General features: G+C 44.2%; 1 protein-coding gene across 1 annotated transcript in view; it reads right to left on the bottom strand.

Moving 5' to 3' along the window:
* SNAPC2 (small nuclear RNA activating complex polypeptide 2) overlaps positions 1-19768 on the bottom strand; it is a 130589-nt gene that overhangs the window by 11046 nt on the left and 99775 nt on the right. The window lies entirely within an intron of this gene.

Below are 19768 nucleotides of genomic sequence, written 5' to 3'. Positions count from 1 at the left end.
ATTTACAAAATTGTTCCAGAATCCAGGTTTGTGTTCTTGGTGGTCCAGTGAGCCAATGTGCTGGGTCAAGTCGGTAAGATTATGACCCCGAGTGCAAATTGTATGTAAAAATAATTTTTCAATTGGGCAAATTATTGCAATTTTTCTGGAATTGAGTAGTCTTTTTGTCTTTGACAGCTTCAGAGTGAGGAGAAGGTGGGGGCTGTGTAGAGCAGAATGTGATACAGAAATCGGAGACAGATTCTGACCTTGTAGCCAGTGTAGGTGGGGGCCGGTGAGAGGAGCAGAACAGAGGCACTGCTTAGAAAGCTTCTCTGACATGTAATGCCTGCAGCCGGAACAACGAAAAAAAAGTTGGCTGGCAGCCCAGGCTCAGGCCGCGCTGAGGGGCTATTTTTAACTTCTCTGATAAGACAGGGCAGCTGAGAAATGTAAGTCGAGAAAGATTCCCTTGTTCTATTCTGTGCTAAACGAGTGCCCCGAGGAAATGTCTATGGAGAAGATTTGCTTTATTTTTTAGCAAATGCTATATTGCTTCTGGCCAGAAAGTAAAATGTTGCTCTTGCTTGGAATTTTAAGGGCTATGTGCCTATATAAAAACGATTTTCAAATTCAGACATTTTTGAATTGTGGCCACAAGCTGCCACCAGTTGCATTGGATAAATGATCCAGTGGTTAAAAGTCTGTAAGGAGAGATGAGAGGTGCGTCTTCGTCTGGGACATTAGGGTACATTGTGTTGACGAAGATGCATAGCTCATTTTTATAAAAGAAAACAAACAGGTTCGTGTGTTCTTCGTTTTTGATTATTATTGCTGATTCTGTTTTTATAAAAGAAAACAAACAGGTTCGTGTGTTCTTCGTTTTTGATTATTATTGCTGATTCTGTGTGTCAGACTTGACACGGTGATTTCAGATGGGGGTGTATAGGGCAGGTAAATCAATTATTGATTAAAAGCCTGACAAATTAAGCAGGCCAGAATGTTCGCCTCTGAGCTGTAGGTACTGTAATTGCGCATCGCTGCTCATTTATATATGTTAGTGTAATTGTCTATGCTTTCTGTGCTTGGTATACTGATGGCTTGGCATATGTATTTTATATATGTTTTGTTTTTGTGTTGTATTGACCAGTCTGTTTAGCGTTTAATACAAAGTTCTCCTGTGCAAGTACAGAGATAGTCGTGACGACGGCGATCTTTGCACAGCGCTTGGCTGGAACTTGTTCACAATTACTAAATTTCACAGACGTGATATTACCTTTATCATGCTGTCAAAATAGCAGACAACACGTTATCAGTGTATGTCTAATTGGTGTTGGAGATGAATGAAATAAAAGGAAAAATTATGCAAGACTAAAATATTTTTCACATGACTGCCTTTCTCTTATAGACAGGCAGCCTCGGTCATATGTTTCCAGATTGGACATTGAGGAACAATTATGATCTGTACACTCGCATCTTAACTCTTGAAAGGCCTGTTTTAAATAAGGACTGCCACCACAGAGTGACGAATGAGGCTCGGTATTTAGGGTAATGAGAAAATATCTGACAGGATTTCCTTTTTAAAGTTTGCTTTAGTAAGCTCATTCTTGTAAATGGTGGCCCCATAAGTTGACTTGTTTTTAAATTAGGCTGTTTATTGTATAGGTGGAAATTATTGCAGAATTACTGATTTTTTTTTAGCAGATGAATTATTAATTATCAACATTAACAACTGTTCTTAAACTTGGTTTTCCGAATATTTAGGTAATTTAGCATTCCTATTAGGGCCTACTAGCATTAATATTGACTTCAGGTTGGTGTGGGTTCATGTAATAGGGACATTTGCATATGAGATGTCATTTGGCCAGCTTATGAGCTAACACAATGAGGTTTGTACATTAATTTGAAGGATTTCTCGCCGTTTCAAATACGCTGTGTATCTCCTATAATTTTGCTTACGCCCAGTAGCTACACACAGGGATTAATAGTGTTGACAAGACACAGGGTTTGATAGTGTTTGACAGCAGTGAAATCTGTTTCAGATTTCCTCCTGTCAAAAAGGGGGGGAAGGAGGAGAATATTGGCTTTCTGCTGGCCCCTGAGGAGGTTCGCTTCCCGCTAGCCCCTTAAGAAATTAAGCCCCTTAGAAATTAGCCCCCTTAGAAATTAAGTCGAGGAAATAGGTATGGTGCTTTCCCCTTTTTCTCATGTTTTATTGTGATCTTTCAGGGGAATTAGTCCAAGCCCCTAATACAGCTTCTACTAAAGTCCTCCCTTGGACACAAGAACACACTGTGGCATTTGAAGAATTAAAGAGAGCTTTATGTCAAGCACCAGTTTTAGCAAACCCTGATTACAACAAATCGTTTATGCTTTTTGTGACAGAGCGGGATGGAACAGCACTATCTGTCCTAACACAAGATCATGCAGGAAAACACGAGCCCTGTGCTTATTTTTCTAGTACATTAGACCCAGTAGCACAGGCTTTGCCTGCGTGCCTAAAATCAGTTGCAGCAACGGCCTTAGCCATAAGACAAAGTGACTTGATAGTGCTGGGCCACCCTCTGACAGTACAAGTACCACACGCAGTAGAGGTTCTCTTGAACCGGACACAAACACAACACCTGACTGTAGCTAGACTGACAGGCTATGAGCCAACGTTATTTCAACCACACATAGAGATCAGACGATGCAACATACTGAATCCTGCTACCCTTTTGCCCTCCAGTACAGAAAGCGTTTCACCACACGACTGTGTTGAAGTAATACATACCGTGACTAAACCAAGACAAGACTTGACAGACGTTGCAATCCCAGACCCCGACCTAACACTATAAGTTGACGGCTCATGCATGAGGACAGGGGCGGGAGAATTAGTGGCAGCATATGCAGTGACTACTGATACTGTAATAATAGAGACTAAAAGAATACACATATTGTCAGCACAAGCAGCAGAGCTCATCGCCCTGACACAAGCGTGCATAAGAGCTAAGCACCTGAGAGTAAACATTTACACCGATTCTCTGGCGAGAAAGAGGTTTCTTGACCTCTCATGGGGCCAAGATACAGCATGGCCCCCATATTCAAGCCCTACTGGAAGCAATACATTTACCAACAGCCATAGCTATCCTAAAATGTAAAGCACATACTAGAGCCACAGATACCATTTCCCAAGGCAATGATCTGGCAGACCGAACTGCTAAACAGACAGCTCAGACCCCACTAGACATGACAAAGTTACAGGTTCAATAAGTGTCCAAAGCCATGACAGTTAGGGATCCTTCCAAGGATGTACAAGACATACAGACACATGCTACTGTAGACGAATTAAAGAAATGGTCGGAACAAGGAGGGGTACTGACTGATCAGGGTTGGATGACAAGGGCAAATCCACATGGCTTCTTCCTGATTCAATGGTACAAGTGATTATAAATACCGCACATAGTCCTGCACACTTAGGAGAGAAAGCAATGATAGATAGCTTACAGAATATATGGTTCAACAAGCACCTGCGTGCAGCAGCGAAACAAAAGGTCAGAACATGTATGATCTGTTGCCAATTCAATCCAGGTAAAGGCATTCCGATGGAACAAGGTGGATTCCATCCACCTGACCACCCTTTTGAAGTGCTCCAAATGGATTATATCCAAATAAACAGATGTAGAGGTTACAAATATGTCCTGGTACTAATGAAGCAGGTGTCCCTTCTGTTAGGGTATACCTGGAAGTTCCATTGTGTGCGACATCCTGAAGCAGCAGGCCTTGTAGAAAGACATAAACAGACATTAAAAATTTGCGCAGACAAAGGTGTAGATTGGATGGTAGCCCTGCCGGTTGCCCTCTTTTACATGCGAATGGTAGCTCATTCTAGAACAGGCTTATCTCCCGATGAAGTGGTCTTTGGTAGACCACCAAATATGTGGGGCACTCCAATGCCTAAAAGATAATAACATGCTGACAGATTACCTGGCTTCCTTGATGTCTGCACTACTCTCTTGTTGTTCGCAGGTTGCTGCCGCCTTCCCTGACAACACCCAGGTCAAAGAATACTCCATCGCTCCTGGATGGAAGGCGCCAAAGTCAGTGCTCTGGACCACGGGGACGGCCGTTAAAGTCAAAGTGCACCTTCACCACTCTTTTACAAAGGAAAAAGACTTTAAACTTGGATTTTGGATTTTGAACACCATTTTCTAGAGGAGACTCCCCAGAAGTTTCCACAAAGCTAAACTTTGATCTAAGAAGTCAGAACCCGTTTGATCAATTAAGTCCACTAGGTGGTGAAGCGGTTGAACATGTATTCTGGCTTGCATAAGATCTTGGACAATAACATTGATATAAAAAAAAAAAAAAAGAGCAAGATGTGCATCACGATAATATGTATCAGCTTAATACTACATGCTATTTTTCCTCCTATTGCCTCACTTTTACACTCCTCCACTAATGATACCATAAAGCACACATTTAGTGATCTGCCATCCTATGAGCTATCATATCGACTTGCCTTACGCAACAATACCTTTATTCAGATGCTGCACCATTCACATCAGACTAGCAATGCTACAGACTGCTGGGTCTGTGGCCGACTCCCCCCCTATCAGAACTATAAGGGAGTTTTGCCCCTCTTTCTCTATCCGTTCACACACAATGGCTCCTGTGGAGCATGGTTTAGTTTGATTCATTCCCTAGATTCGAATTCCGCAGTTTATCAAGACAACTGGGTATGGGGAAACCTGAACTTAGTTTTGCTTAAAGTCTGCTACCCTAACAAGGAGGGACTTCCCAAAAGAACAGGAACTGATCTAGAACATGAAGTATATGGATTAGGTAATTTTACACTTAACCTCATGATCCTGAACGTTGAATCTGAAGCTACACCAATCTTGCCCGCCATGTCCGTATTCCCAGTAAAAGGGGAATTATGTATAAGAAAGAATGGCTCCATACACATGGGCCATAGTAAATGCACCACTGTAATAAAATTCAGTGATCAAGGCAAGTCTACATTTAGAGCTTCTCGTCATTCCTACTTTATATGTGGCCAGACCGCATATATACGCCTACCTCTAGATTGGGATGGTACCTGCTACATCGGATTCCTTTTGCCACCTGTTTTCCTAGCTCCTCCTGATTATCATAGAAATACTCATTTAGTACACAATAGACAGCAGAGAGATCTCCCAATTGTCGATTACACTGAAACAGCATGGGAAAAATACACAGATTTCAATAAAGGTTTCTTTCCCTATATAGGTACAGTTACCAATAGTAAGCTGATACGTAGATTAACCAGAACCCTTGAAGCAGTAGTGAACGAAACTATTTCCGCCTTAGGCAATTTAACAGAAGAGCAGTCTGCTATGCGGATTGTTGTGCTTCAAAATCGTCTTGTCCTTGACGTTATCCTGGCCGATAGGGGCGGAGCTTGTAGGGTCATCAAATCAAGCTGTTGCATTTTTCATACCAGAAAATTCGCCATCTGTATATAAAGCCATAACTCGCCTTCATAAGATTGTAAGCCAGATACACCAGAATCCAGGCACCTGGACTTGGTCCGGTTGGTTTTGGAGTGTATTATCTACCTTTGGATGGAGGGTCCTATCCTTCCTAGGTATTGGCTTTCTCATACTATTCAGTTGCTGCTTATGCCTACAATGTGGACCAGCGATTTGTGGTCTGTGTGCCACATCGTGTATTCCACCACCAAGATTTCGTTCGTCCCAGAAGAAAAAAGAAGAACAAATGATGCTATATGAACAGATCAATGGATTGATGAAGATTGATATCTCTTGACGGGCAAGTAGGGGACAAGGAGGGAATGTGGAAATATGGATTTTTATGATCAGTTATGTCCCCTATCTTGGACCCCAACGGTTTCATGTATAAATCACAAGTACATGTATGTTCCCTCCAGTTCCAGTTATGAAGACGCAAATACATGTGCGTCCACCGTTAACATGTCCTCTTTCAGATCCGCCATGAATGGGCCGGATATTCCATTCCTAAGTACGAAAGGCCACCGGCTTTATATGGTTCACTTATGCTATTTTTCAGTCCAGGCGAGTAGGCCCTGATTCTGCCATCAAGCTTTTCCTGCCTTCTGCCTCTGAGAGCTCCAGTCTGAGCCTGCATCTGTATCCATGAACTTTGTCCTCATTCTCTGCGCAGCTAACAGTGCCTGATCCAGCCCGTCGCCTGCCAAGAACTGTATTTCACCTTCAAGATGATCTCCTCCGTCCCTGCCCAATGCATTCCTGTCTAGTAGTTTAAGTAAACATCCTGCCAGCTACCGAGCAAAGGCCCGGCTTCTCTGTCTTTATGCAAGTAATTCATAGCCCTGTTACTATGGACGATTTCTGCCCCCGCATATTGTGTAGACACTTAGACGCTTGTACACGCACTCACAGTTAATATAGTCAGTATAGAATAAGGTTCTACTCCGAGAGACCTTTCTTTTTGAATAACATAGTTCTTTAAACATAGGATGTTAGATATGATTTGGGATTAGGTTGACATAACCCCAGACTTTTGTCTCCACATGTAGAGCTAAATGTCAAGTCCCTTTCTCCCTCTAGCCCCACGTCAGTTACACGTCATGCTCGAGTTAAGCACAAGTAAGGCAAAGTTCCAGTACAATTCCAGCAGATCACGCAACCCCCTCCAGGTATCCACCCACACATGACAAATTACCCATTATCATCAAGTGGACGCCCACATGGACGCCCACCTTCACGCCTACTTACACGCCCACATGCTCTTATCTCATTCTCTCTTGCTCTTTTGCTTACGTACAATTGAGAAATGTATATATACTGTACTCTGTGAATAATGTTTTGAGAATATTGAGAATACTTTTGAGCCCCTTTCCAGATCCAATTTTGGTGATGGAAATATTCTCCCTTTGACTCGAGTTATTGGAATAAATCCCTTTATGAACCTGATACCACAGACTCAGCCTCTTGCTTTATGCATGATCTTATTTATATTTTAAAAGTCTGAGAGCGTAATATTTTATTTACCATCGCCCAATATTGTGGCCACCTCTTCAACACCTACTAGTCCTAGAGACGTTGGGACAGAAGGGAACAAACGGGCAATCCAGGTTGACGCCATTGAACCATTGGGGTCGATATCGACTAGCAATTATGGAGGGGCGAGTCTAGCATTTGATCCATCAGTAAATGTTACACTAGAATCTCTAAGTTCTACCATTGACTACCTGGCTAGGACAGATGACGAGACACTAGGCCCATTGTCTAACATCCTTCCTTGCCCTCCCGTAATTGATCCAGGACTGACTATCTTATCCTGGAATCTTGCTGGTATAAAAAACAAGCTTCATTCTGGCGTATGGTGCAGCTTTGTTGACCAATTTGATATAATTTTATTCCAAGAATCGTGGTCTCTGGTCCCAGTCTTCCGTTCTGGGTTTCTTAATTTTTACACACCTGCTATTAAAAAAACGAAAGGCCGACCATCGGGTGGTTTAATAATTTGGGTACGTCAATCATTACGATGCAAAATCACTCAACCCAACCTTCCATCCGATGATATTTTGTCTTTAAATTTCATTTGGCCCAATGACCAGGGCATGGCTATTTTTAATATTTACGCTCGAGGGATGGTTAGAGGAACTTTGTTTGAGGTGACAACAGTTTTGGACCACCAGCTCGCAGTGCTTCCTCCTGAAACGATAAAAATTGTAGGGGGGGATTTTAACACGACCTTTGAGCCTCTTGGCCCCGAGGATCAATTTCTCGCTGTCGAAGAGGATAATAGGTGGGGTATTCCCCAGCTGGATCTCCCACCAGTCAAGAGATGGTCCGCTGCAGCCATCCAACTAAAAGCTCTTTGTTTAGAAAGAGGCCTTAGAGCCGCCAATGGGCGCACTAAGTCAGATCGCCTCGGCGTAAGTACGTTTGACAATGGCAGGTTTGCTAGCCGTATCGATTATTTCCTGGTGGATGTAAGAGCCTGGAATAGACTGAATGATATGTCTATAATTCAACGTGATGAAAGCGATCATAATCCCTTGTGCTTAGAATTACAACTATTAAACATCCCAAGAGAATTGAAAACTGGGGGAGAGAAAATAACCCTGGACATCGTCGTATCGAACAACATGCGACATGTCAAATGGGATAGATTTGTAGAGAAGATGGGAAACTTAGAGGACCTTAAGAAAGTGACCATATGTGAGGTGGCTAATTTAGGTCCCAAATCAACCAATATCAATTTCCATCTAACTATGCTTGAGGCCCATAATATCTTTTTCTCAAAACTCCAAGGGTTCTTTATGAAGCCCATTAGTACTGGAAAAGCTATTAAGGGATGTCCACCAGAGGAGGGATGGTTTAATAAAAATTGTAAAATAGCACGTCGTAATTTGAGTGTTGCTCTGAGATCAAGAGACGCGGAAGATGTGAGACTAGCCAGGAAGCTATATAGACAAGCCCAGCTAGTCGCTAAGAAAGATTGGGATGAGAAACAGTGGCAGGATTTGAAACACGCATGCCAGGCCAAAGATCAAAAACGATTCTGGGCTACAGTAAAGTGGGGAAGAGGTGGGTCTGCACCTTCCCCTCAAAATAATGTGGCAAAAAACCAATGGGTAGACTTTTTCAAACCACAGTACGCTTCTGCTTCCCCTGTAGGAGAACATCCTCTTCCTGCCACTATCTATTTTCAAGTGCAGGTGTTCTCAATCGAAGAAGTTAACTTAGCCCTGGACAGCATAACAGTGGGTCGAGCACCGGGAATGGATGGGATTCCCGCGGATGTGTTTTTAACAGACAGATTATCTTGGTGCCAATATTTCCAATGGCTAGCCAATTCAGTAGCCATGGGTGCTCCCATTCCTTCTTCATGGAAAGGGGCGGAAATAATCCCGGTCTTTAAAAAAGGGGACAAATCACTCCCAAGCAACTATAGACCTATTAGTCTCATAGATTCAGCACAAAAACTAATAGGTCGACTAGTACAAAACAAGTTACAATCTTGGGTTGAAGACAATAATATTTTATCTCCATATCAAGCTGGATTTAGACCTTGTACCAGCTCCATTGACCAAGTTTTTTATTTCTTAGCTCTTTACTGGAGGAATGTGAAGCTGACCAAAGGGACCCTTTACGCGGTCTTTATAGACCTGAGATCAGCATTCGACCTGGTGCCCCGTTCTAAACTTTGGAGGGTCCTCGCCCAAGCAGTCATGGCCCCGGAACTACTAACCTTACTCGTCCGCTTACATGAGAACAATTACGCACAAATTAGATGGGGAAGCCAGGGAGAGGTGACTGACCCATTCCCTGTCGAACGTGGCGTTCGACAGGGATGTGTCTTGGCGCCCACGTTATTTTCCTTATACATTAATGGGATAGTTGACCACCTTGGATGTTCCCCCACGGATGCCCCTATATTGGCAGGCTCCAGAGCGCCTGTTCTCATGTTCGCGGACGACACGCTGTTGGTTTTGCGAACTCCAAGTGGACTACAGAAAGCGTTAAACATATTTGCTGATTTCTGCCAAGAACGGGACCTTGAAATAAACCCCTCCAAAACTAAATTTATGTGTTTAAACCAGCGACAAAACTTTAGAGGAGTGATTAAATTTAATGGCATCCCGCTGGAACAGGTTGAGGCTTTTACATATCTAGGAATATCCCTTCAGAATAATATGAAATGGTCAAACCATATTGACATGACTGTCTTAAAGTTCCATCAGCTAGCAGGTGCAATCATTTCTAAGCATAAATCCTCATTGACCAAACCAATCGGGCCCGCTCTGGAAATTTACAATATGAAAGTTATTAGTGCGTCCCTGTATGGCTCGGAACTATGGGGTTTTGCTAACTTGAATTGCTTAAGACTGGCTGAAAATAAGTTTTTACGTAGCTTAACAGGTGTTCCCCAAAGTACTCCGATGATTCCGTTAAAATATGATTTAGGGAGGAAAAAAGTTGAAGATCTGGCGCGACTACGTCCACTTTTGTATTGGCGGCGGATTATGGCAACGCCAGAACTTGCACACTATGCTAATGCCCTGAAAGATATTATTAGGGCTGACCGTTTTCATTCCATTTTATGGCTCAAAGAAATAAGGAATTTGCTTATAAAACTGGAGCTGGGGCATTTATGGAATGATCCAAACGGTCCAAGCATTCCAGCAAAGCCAATCCTCAAGAAATTGTACTGGGACATGACCTTGACATCTGCCTCTCGTGCTGGCCAAGACTCCAATCTGACTGGTCGTTTTTTTGATATTACATTTTTACCATCTTATGTGGCATTTTGGGACATTATAGAGAGGCCCATGGATAGGAAACTGTATTTCCAGTTCAGAATTGGGTCTCTCCCTGGAAAAGCTTTTACCCATAAATGGTCATCTTCCCAGGATGACAAATGTCATTATTGTCTAGACTGGATTGAGGATATTGGTCATTTGTTGTTTGTATGTCCGTTATACAGTGCTCCCCGCCTTAGGTGGTTAAAGCCAGTATGTTCAAATCTGGGTACACGTAGCTACAAGGAGGCCCTAAGAATTCTAGAATCTGATTCCACCCCCTGCTTGGCCATTGCTGTTGCAAAATTTCTGGAATGGGCATGGATATTACGTCTTCGTGCCCTGAAATCCCTTGAAATTGATTAATGAATGTTTTACCACCAAGAAAAGTCTAATTAATTTTTTATCCAGTGTTGATCTTTTTAAGATTTTTATTGATTGATGTTGATTTTATCGGATATTATTCGCCAGCATTATGATTTAATGTATTTTTACTATATTTTAGCTTAGTATTTATGAAATTCTTAGGATGTACCTGCTTTTATGACATGCTGTCGAATAAAGCTTTGAAACTTGAAACTTGGTTCCCACAAGAATCTATCATTTATGTTACTGGTCCCAAAACGTGATTGGGTTCAATCTTCATAGCAATTAATCTCCTAGGTTTCATACCGAGGAGTTCTGAGTATGGCTGACGGGGAGGCTGTCTTTCAAATCCAGTGAGTGACATACTTGCTGGAAGTTCTGGGTTCCAAGATGCTTTTCATGATAAAACGGGGGGGCATCTAAGGATGCTGCCCAGGCATAGGAGGTACCACGATATGGGGTAAACTAAGTAATTGTTGACTTGAGTCAAGATGACATACCACCCAGCAGATTAGAAAGAACAATAAAGAGTAATAGGTGCATTGTGCTAGTCATCTCTGCCAGTGTTAGTCTGGGCAGCATTCCAGTCTGCTGGGAAAAGACCAACCGCATACAAATCAGCACAGGCCTGATTCAACAGTAACAGTCTAGCGTGAACTGCTAGGCCACAACCACTTTGAATGGGAACACAAGTCACCTGCTCATTCTCGCCTCATTTGGACTCATCGGCGCCTTGAGACCCTTACCGGTGAGTAGTGCGCTCTATAAATCCAGGATTTATTTGATTGATCAGTGAGGTGTAGCTAGAGTCCTTTGGAAAATCTAGGAGACAACTCATGCCTAGGAATAACAATTTACCTCAATGTGTCTCCCATGGAAAACCAAAATGTGATGGGTGCGATACCTGAATTACTCGCAGCCATTGATAAACACTCTGAGTTGCAAACCACTTCATAGTTTTTCAGATCAATATCTTACTACAGACAGGGCCATGGGGTGCAAAGTGAAGCATAACTGCCAGTGCCTGAGATCAATTTAGCATTCAACAATCACTTTTAGAGCTGACTAACAGTAAAGGCATTGGTCTGTGGCCAACAATAACGTATAAACCCAGTCCCAAGACACTAAGCATTGCCCATCTTCTAAACACCTGCCTTCCCCTTTCGTAAATATAAAGCAGCTTCTTTCAGTTGGCACAACAGAAAGCAAACTGTGCCAAAGGCCCTTGCTACCACATGCACGCTCAATCGTAACCAGAAAGGCAGAGGTTACAAAACAGTAAGAGCTGCCAGAAATGGCCTGTTAGATTCCTTTTCATAGAAAACATGCTCCTCATCAGCCAACGCTTCTTGGAGCGGTTTAAAGTTCAACTAAAAAACATCCCAACAAGGAAGTGACATGGGGTGAGCAGGGGATAAGAAACATTGAGAGTAAAAGGAGGGAGAGATGAGAAGCTTCTCGGAATTCTGCTGATTAACGAGATTTAAGACAGCGGAGGGTAGAGAACGCTTCACAACACCAATAGGATAGAGGACAAAAACCATGAACCAAAAATCAGAGGGCAGGTTTGATGGCTACCAGTAACAGAGTCCAAGACAGTAATAATCCACACTATTGAAACACAAGCTTAGCCCTACACACACCCAACACCAGTTCAAAAGCAAAACTGTGCAATAATCAAAGTTGAATAACAAATGGTATAGCTGGGAACAAGACAGTAGTCTGTGCTCCTCTCTTTACAAAGTCTCTTGTGAGTTTGTGAACGGCTTTACTCTTTCAGGACATATCTGGACTGAGGTTACGAAAGAATTATTTGCTTCCCTTGATGGTGGACCAAGATCATTTTGTGACTTCTCTCTGATGCTGTGCAATGCGCGGATTCACAAGAACTGGTCCTTTACCACCCTTGCCTGTTCAGGTCCTCTTCGCTGTCAATCTTATGGCACTCCTTAACTGGACTGACTGTTGGCCCTCGGGACAGGGCATCGTATAACCTAGAAAATGTTCATGCCATCTCCTCAAATTCTTCTCCAAATTGGATTCTGGCCAACCAATCAGTATCAGGGTAGCTCATCCCATATCATTCTCTAGCATTTCAAGCCTCTTTGAGAGAAGACACAGATGCCAAAAAGCAGGTGTCCTATTGCAGACCATGACATTTTCAGTAACTCATGCCCTCTGCTCTGGACAGAAGTCTCAATATCTGTGATTCTCACCAAGATGCCATCTGGAATTTGGAGGTCAAGTGCTCTGGCCCAGGGAATTATTCACTTTTCCCCGCCAAATGACATGTTATTTATTTTCAGATAGCAAAACCCCAACATTGGGATTACCAAACAGTAGTTCGTAAGTATGCATCATCATTATTATGACATTTATAAGCCATGCTTACCCCCAAGCCATGCTTACCCAGACCACATGCTTGCCCCGCCCACCCCCTAGATGGATACCCAAATGTAGCCAATCTACTGAGCGCACTTTCCACGACCCCACATTTCATGCTTATTTGGCTAGCAGTAGTCTAATGACCAACGCCCTAGTCTAATCAGCAAGTTGGAAACTTTAGAGTTTTGGGACAAGCATACAGAACTCTTTATCTTTCAAATAGTCCAAAGTGTGCCACATGCCTTCTTATTTATGGCCCATTTTATTAAGTTTGCAGGTGAATTATTCCATGTCCAGCAACTTCCAAAGTTGGCTATCCCACTCTGGCACTGTATGAATAATTGGTGATTTCCATTTGAGCGCAATCATATTAGTTATATTTCATATTATTTATCAATCTCCAGTACGCCATGTACAGATGTGTGAGTTCAACTGGGCTGGGGTCACTGGGAATGTTCTGTTTGGGTCATGGATCAATATTGCCCGTCTAGACAGACATTCAAACACGATTACAGAAGTGCACGATTGATTACATTTTTGTTCTTGCTTGGTTCTTTGACAAGCTTAAAAGCTTTGTGGTAAAACATCTAAAAGAAAGTAATCACTACCCCCTGTATTTGGATAGATTATTTGTTGTACCCATCTGTCTGAGGTGATGGTAGCCCAGACAGGAAGAAATTGTGGAGTCTGCCCCCGACTGGAGTGGAATAGTCTGGGGGAAGTGGAGGGAAGTCACTGGGTGGGGGTGGAGGCAGAGCGGGAGGTGTTAGTTTTGCCTCTGCCTTTGTTGTTGTTACCTCTGTAACGGCCTCTTTGATAACCCCTAGTGAAGGTGGATTGGGTAGGGGTTTTGTAGTAAGTGGAGGCGCTGTCGGGGTAGCCTCTGGTGTTGCTTCTAAAGGTGGAACGGCGAAAGGAGCGCCCAGGAGCTTGCGACTGCAAGGCTCCCATAGATTTTGCCGTGTCTGTGTCCTTCATTTTTTCGAGGGCTATATCGACATTAGGACCAAACAGATGTTTCTCATCAAAGGGGTAGTTGAGGATGGAACTTTGAACCTCAGGTTTGAAACCTGAGATGCGTAGCCAAGCATGCCTAAGCAGAAGAGTGATGGTATTTATTGCCCTGGAGGCGGTGTCAGCTGCATCAAGGGCACAACGGATGGAAGTGTTTGTAATGGTTTTACCCTCTTGAATCAATTTGTTGGCCTTATGTTTCTATTTGTCAGGGAGGTGTTGCATGTTTGACTCCAGCTCATCATAATGGGTGTTAGCGATACGCCAGATGTTGGCCGCCTGGGACGCCGTCCGTTTGCCAGAGGCGTCTAGGAGTTTAGACTCCTTATCTGGTGGTGGAGCCTCACCTGATGCCTGGGAATTGGCATGTTTCCTCACATTGGAGACTACCAGGGAGTCTAGTGGTGCGGCCTTTAATATAGGCTGGGTCTGTTGGGGCAGCTTTATATTGTTTCTCAATGCGTGGGTTAATGACCCTGGCCCTAACTGGGTCTTTAAAAACCTCTGGTGCATGCTTAATAACCCCCTTAAGTATCGGCAGGATTGAGGTGGACCTGTGTGCAGTGTTGAATGTATCTAAGAGGAAGTCCTCCTCTACAGGGTCTGTGTGGAGATCAACCCTGTGGTAGCAGGCAGCCCTATGGAGTAGCTGGTTAAAGCCCATGGTGTCCTCTGGGGGGGGGGGGGGGGTGGAGGGTCTAGAAGGGTAAACATCGTCCTGCGGGACGTCGGAGATGTTTTAGTCGTCCCATGGGTCTGGGGAGCCTGTAGGAGTAGGGTCCCCTGTTGGTTCGTTGTCCGCCGCATCCCCTGTGTCGTAGATAATGTCATCATCATCATCCTCATCTGGAGATGGTGTGGGAGAATGATGGAGTGGGGGAAGGAGGAGGAGGAGGTGAAGGAATCCTCAAAGGGGAGGTGGCAAAGTCTCTCCTTTTTGGTGGTGGAGCTGGTTCAGGCTTGTCCAGTGATCTTTTTCTGGTGCTAAGCGACAAATGCCCAGTCTTTGGATCCTTTACAAGGGTTCATCTGTAAGGGGCAGATCCTTCTGTGTCGATGGTGTCGGAGCCGTGGGTTTTTTAGGCGCCGATTCGGCACTGGTTCTTGGTTTCGAACCGTGGGGTTTAGCAGTGTCTTTTGACTTCCTCGGTTCCAAGGTGGCTTTCGGCTTCGAGGTTTGGGAGTCAAGGCTTTTCGGCTTCTTGCTCGGCTCCGAGGGTGTTATCGGTGCAGAGGAGCCGGTGCCAGTCTTCGGCGCCGAGAGCTTCGGTGTCAAGCTCGACGCGAAGGAGGAAAGGGGTGTTTTCTTTTTCGGTGCAGATGAGGTTTATTCGGCATCGAGGGTAGGCTGGCTCGAGCCCGAGCTGCCTGAAGGCTTGATGGGCTTCTTAACCGGGCCCGGAAGCGAGGTATGGGAAGCAGTCTTTTGGTGCATACCTAGGCCCGAAGCCTTTTTCAATGGCGTGGAAGGGGGTTTAGCGTCGGGGTCGACGTCTGTACTCACGCCCCTCTGTGCCGGAGTGATGTCCTCGACGTCGGAGTCGTCAGCTTCGGAGGCGCTGACGAGGCCTTCTTCGGTGTGCTGTTCCGGGACATCGACGCCTTCTTCGAAGATGTCGTCGGGGATCGAAGTCGACGAGTGAGCCATTGTTCTCCTTGCTCGTCGGTCCCGGATCGTCTTCTTCGATCAGAAGGAGGTGCAAGCTGGACAGTCCCTTGCCTCGTGTTCTGGGGAGAGGCAGAGGTTGCACACCTCATGGAGATCGGTGTGGGGAAACTTCGACCCACATCGAGGACACTTCTTAAATGGAGTCCTTTCCATCAGCCAGGACCGGAGCCCAGGTAGGCCCGAAGGCCTTCGTCGACGACCGGAATCGAAGACTTAGATTGTTGAGAGTTGCGTCGAGTGTTGGAGAACGCGATCGAGACAATACCGTCGAAGGGGGGAGGATTGCGCGCCGAACAGGAAAACTGGAACGGTTCCGAACTGGAGCGCGAAGAACACAACCGAGCCCGATGGCGGAAAAAAACAATCTGAGGATGGAGCCGAAGCCCATGCGCAATACGATCCAAAGGAGGAGTCACATACCTCGTGACTTCCAAAGACTTTCCAAGAGAAAAACAACTGCAACATTCAGGCCCAACACCAGATGGCGATGTATGCACAGTGTGTAATCTGCAGCTCACATGCCTCGAACATATAAGTACCTAGGGGTTTGGTTCAAATAGAGTCTAACATGGAAAGAACATACCAAGACCCTTAAAGGGGGATCAAAAGCATCAATAAATGGCTTTCAAAAGTTTACCAAGTATTATGGAAATATGTCCTTACGACCTGTGTTGACAGCTAACGTAGCTATAGTTCGCCGGCAATTTCATCACAGTGCTGAATTACTATACATAAGTGGCAAATTGAACTGGGAATATGGAGAAGGAAAACCCCTGAAAAGCTTGCTGCCGTAACAGAGGTCAGCAAGAACCAGGCAATTAGAATGGAAACACCGTTAACATCCTGGAATTACCTAGCTTTTGCTGACACAGCAAGATTCTGGCAACACCTAGAGATGCAAGAAGGGCAAAAGATCTTGATGTGTAAAAATTAGATCTTGCACAGTGAGCTGAGGTGGGCCAAGAATGCTAAAAGAAACATGGGCAAAATATGCAGGATCTTGAGTCTAGATCTCCCTAACAAGAATCTCCAGATAGAGATCACAAAGGGCGCGCTTCGTACCTTGGTAAGGAATAAAGCCAGAGAGCAGGATATGCAGTATCTTCAGGGGAAAGCCCCCGTTCAATTTACGTTAAAGTCCTAGCGCTGCGATGAGGGGTTTTTGTATACTGACATTTTACCAAACCCCAGACTAACAGCGCAGATTTTAAGACTAAGAATTTGTATAAACCCGTGCCACATTAGCAGCAATATGAAGTCAACATTGATGGATGAGCAGGGAAGATGCACTTGTGGGTTACAGGTAAAGTGTGACTGCCTGCAAATCCCAGTAAATTGTTTGAAAATGCAGTCACCTGGGAAGGCAGTCCTAAAGTCACTCTTCTTAAAATAAGGTACATATGAACGGAAGCAAGCTGTATTGTTGCTAACAGAAATGCGTGTCTTGGATGTGGCATGCGCTTTAGGAAGATTTGCAGTGGCCACTAAAAGTATTTTATCAGGTAGTTTATGGTTTAAGTAGTTTTTATTGAATATGCCTTAAAGTCAGTACCTATCAGATTGTTTAAAAAGGATTCTTAATATGTTTTTATGGAATGCAGGAATTTTATTTATTGTGTGTAAAGTGATTTTGATATATGTAAAAGGATGATTGTATATATGTAGTTTCATGATGTTTTAAGATTCAGGTCAAAATAAACATATTCTTGACTGACTGACAAGAGCTCCACGCGAGAAAGCAGAGAAAGTGGTGGTATACAGTTGACCCTGCCAATGGGCCGACCTTCAAAGTCAGTGACTAGAGTTTCTTGCAAAAACACAATTTGGACCCCCCCTTCATTTCAAATAAGCTAGGACATTATAACGCTAAGTGGGGGCAGGGGGAGAGGCCTTAGACATTCCACGTGAGCACTTTAACTTGTGTTGCCATAGTCATCAAACCACCAGTCGAGAGTCCCACGAATCCTATTCAGACCCATCATCACCAACATTATTCACATCTTACTGCGCCAGGCAAATAAATTCCACTGCCAAGTGCATGCCGACTGCAAAAAACATGTAGAAAAACAAGAGGCAGTGAGAAGCTAAATTGGGGCAACCCTCAGTCTCCCTTAAAAGTTGCTATCAGTACACAATAGTGAGGGAAAGCCTCACAACTGGTGAACTAACATTTTAGGAGGTCAAATGAACTGCTCTCAATATGTATCAAAGTGGAAAGGAATCTGCACTGAGGTTAATCAGTGCGACTCTTGCATCATATATATATATTAATAAGATCCTCACCCACTATCATTGGAGGAATGTGAAGAGATGAAATGAATAGGTGCAAGGGTGGATGATGTCCCTTGGTGTAAGTGTGCTGACATGGATAGCCTCACCACCACTACCTCATGGAGCCTGAATTTTTAGGAGTCATAGAACATTAGAAGAAAAGGTCCTATATGGTCTTTATGACTGTAGGCTTCATGTTTAGCGTACTGTGTAAACCGGCATTAGGAGCTGGTATTTAACACTATCTGTAGAATATCTATGGATTTAGTTGTCCTGAAAAAAGCCTGCCGACTCGGAGTAACACTTGTAACAGGCTGAAACATGTTGGCCTTACTGAGCTATAGATGTTAGGGGTCAATGCACTCATAACATCACACTGTTTTATCCCTGCTAAAGGACCTTATTAATAAACAAGAATTCGGACCCTCAAGACTTTTTTTTACTTGCACTTAGGTTTTAGTAAGAGGTTCGCTTACAAACCGCATTGAGCCCCACCCACTTACACTAGGTGAGGTGGATAAGGATCCGATGATGAAACACGATGCGGTTGGTGGTACTAGTGTGTGACGATCCTACTATTATATCCATGTGATGCAAGGGTCGCACCGATTCACCTGGGTGAAGATCCATTTCCACTTTGATATATATAAAGAACAGTTAATTTGATCACAGCCCACAAGAAACAAAAATAAAAAACAAGTAATAACAAAAAACAAACATCCCCCATTCCGAGGACTGAGACACTTAACAATCCAGTTTAAACACACCATAACACAAGGCTCATTGAGAAGCCAAACAAAGGCCAATGGGTTAACAAGGTCCAGAACGAAAGAAGCCTTCCATGGGGGAGGAGATGGGGGACAACTAGAGAACGGAGAAGCAGCACACTGACATGCAAACACATACAAGGGGATGCATCGGACAAGACCCTTCCCCCCTTCAAACGACTCTCCAATCTCACCCACATCCGGAGGATCAAACACAGGAGAAAGGGGCTACACAGTCAATCTGCTCCCCGAAACAACAATAGGTACAAGTGGAAAAGGAGAGAAAGTCAAAATGAGGGTCACTGCAAAACCACACAGCAGTAAACAATAACGTCCAGCGATCTCGGAGTAACGCCCACCATAGTGCTCTCCAGCCCTGGTATAACAGAGTCTCCGGACTCCGAGGCAGAGCTATGATCCCCCGGGGAGGGACGAAGAGTGGAACCCTTGCTAATCACCAGTGAGCGCAGCAGTCTGAACTGCCCTCGTTTGTTCTACTTCCACCTCGGAGGGAGTAGGTCAGAACGCACCTCTATGCCTAGATCGCTGGCATCGTGGGCTGCTGTACCCTCATTATAGAGCTCAAGCGAATGGGCAGTAAAGAAATGTACCTGGTCTTCAGCCTGGACTCGCAGACAAGCCAGGAAAAGGAGGGAGTAAATCAGTCCCAAGTAGTGCAGTTTCTTTTTCACCGCTAGAAACAATGACCTCTGAGCCGGAACCTGGAGAGTGAAATCAGGGTAGAGGGACGCAATGTCCACAGCAAAAAGGCCATGTACACGTGCTAGTTGCAGGAGGGGATCTCTATCTCGTTAATATAAGAGGCTTTCCACTACAGGACGCTGGGGGGGCCCAGGGTAATTGCACCAGCACTCTGTGTGCACGTTCTAAAGCAAAGAATTTGGAGAGGCCCTTTTAATATAGGGTTATGACTAAGCATCAGGGCAGTGGATGGACTGCCTTAAGAGCCTGATTGGTGGTAAAGGGTTATAGCTAAGGTGAAGGGTTAGAGATAAGGAAAAAGGCTAAAGTAAGAATAAT

The sequence above is a fragment of the Triturus cristatus genome, chromosome 12 (assembly GCF_964204655.1).
Source record: "Triturus cristatus chromosome 12, aTriCri1.1, whole genome shotgun sequence".
In the NCBI taxonomy this organism is placed as follows: Eukaryota; Metazoa; Chordata; class Amphibia; order Caudata; family Salamandridae; genus Triturus; species Triturus cristatus.
The sequence above is the reverse complement of the archived record's forward strand: the minus strand, read 5'-3'. Positions and strand labels throughout refer to the sequence as shown.